This window comes from Mus caroli, chromosome 3, assembly GCF_900094665.2.
Source record: "Mus caroli chromosome 3, CAROLI_EIJ_v1.1, whole genome shotgun sequence".
Classification (NCBI taxonomy): domain Eukaryota; kingdom Metazoa; phylum Chordata; class Mammalia; order Rodentia; family Muridae; genus Mus; species Mus caroli.
This window is the reverse complement of record NC_034572.1, coordinates 110,882,989-110,884,897: the sequence shown is the minus strand read 5'-3', so window position 1 is coordinate 110,884,897 and position 1,909 is coordinate 110,882,989.

Sequence of the window (1,909 nt, the reverse complement as noted above, 5' to 3'; positions counted from 1 at the left end):
TTGGAAATGTAATTGAGGAAAATACGTAATAAAATATATCAAAAAAAAAAGAAAGGTTTCCCTGCACTGCCATGGAGCACCCACCCAAGTTTAGGAAAATGGAGGAGAGGGGGGAGGGTATGGGGGACTTTTGGGATAGCATTGGAAATGTAATTGAGGAAAATACGTAATAAAATATATCAAAAAAAAAAAGAAAGGTTTCCCTGCACTGCCATGGAGCACCCACCCAAGTTTAGGCTGCCACAGGTAGGCTTGGCACTTGTGCAATTCCCAAGCAAACAAAGGTTTGTGTCTGTTTTATCATTTAGTTTAGTCAGGCAGATAGAAGTCTCAAATGACTCACTATGAGTAATGAAGAAATGTACAAGCTCCTTGCCAGGAAGCTGATCATTCTGCAGTTTGTCCACTGCATACATGGGCATGAGCTAAATGGACCACACAGAAATAATAAGTGTAAAGGGTAAAATTCTTCAACTCTTGTCAACACTTAACATTTTTAACAAGGATTATTTTATTTCCTATGATGATTGATACTTTCAAATTTGCCAAGTGCCTTCTCAGTAGACTGCTGTGACAGTCTTACAACCCACGATATCCTCCAACTCCTTCAATCCAGGGCATCTGGGCATCTGGTAGAACTATACAACTTCAGTTGCTATTTTCTGTATGGCATCAAAAGTGAGTTAAAACAGTAGTAAAGCCAAAACATCTCTTTAATCTTTGTTATTTTCACCAAAAGTTTCTAAATGAACAAACATAGGTCTAGGACTCCATTTGATCAGGAATTAACAGCAATGATTAACTAATGGAACCTCACAAAACTAAATAGCTTCTGAACATCTAAGAAAACAATCAGTTCAATGAAGAGGAAGCCCACAGAGAATGTTTACCGGCCATATGTCTGACAGATGATGAATATCCAGAATATATAAAGAACTCAAACAACAAAAAGATACAAAAAAGGAATGATCTGAGATTTTTATTTCAAAAGAAGAAATAACAGTGGCTAAGAAATATCTCAAAAATCTTCCAGCTGAGTCTGACCTGATGCTTCCAAGATGCTGTGCAAATTACCAACAAGGAGAACCAATAATCCTACGTAATTGTGACGTCTATGAGCCTCAACAATAACCAGCAGAGGACAATAACTCTCAGGGTGCAATAGTGGCACTAATATCTTAGTAGTAATCAATAATTCTCTAATTAGACTTACAGCTCATTTAACAGGAGGAAAATAATGCCTGGTATTGGAAACTGAGCTAATTCAGGGCAAGTGGGATTCACTAATATAGCATACTTCCTTACTGCATTCTAAACATCTATCCTTGTACTCATAGATCTGTCATTCTCTCCCATCATCAAAGACTCACCTCTTCGTAACAGAAAGGGTATAACACAGCCAGTACAAATAAGAGGGGCGTGATCATGAGATGCCCAGCCCCAGTTGACACATCTACAATACAACTCTTACACCTAACTCTTAGAGAACACTGTGTAAGATGGGGCAGAAAGATTGTAAGAGCCAGAGAAACAGAAAATCTACTGCTTGATTAGAAGTGACAGGGAAATTTCACCTATAACACACCAACAATATGGCTTTCTAACAAGACTTGAACAAGTGCAACACCAATAGCTATGCTAACATGGAAGAGGGAAATTCCATTGGGTCCCACTCTTAGACAAAGAATTACAAGCAGCTAACGAATGCGGAGAGAGGGAGAAATAGTCTTCCTGGAGGGTAAGACTATTGGGTTATCTAATACCAACAGCTTAGCCCTGTAATCATATATCATATATAAGTAACACTAAACATAATGAGCAAGGTGTGTGTGTGTGTGTGTGTCTGTGTGTCTGTGTGTGTATTTCTCTCTCTCTCTCTCTCTCTCTCTCTCTCTCTCTCTCTCTCTCT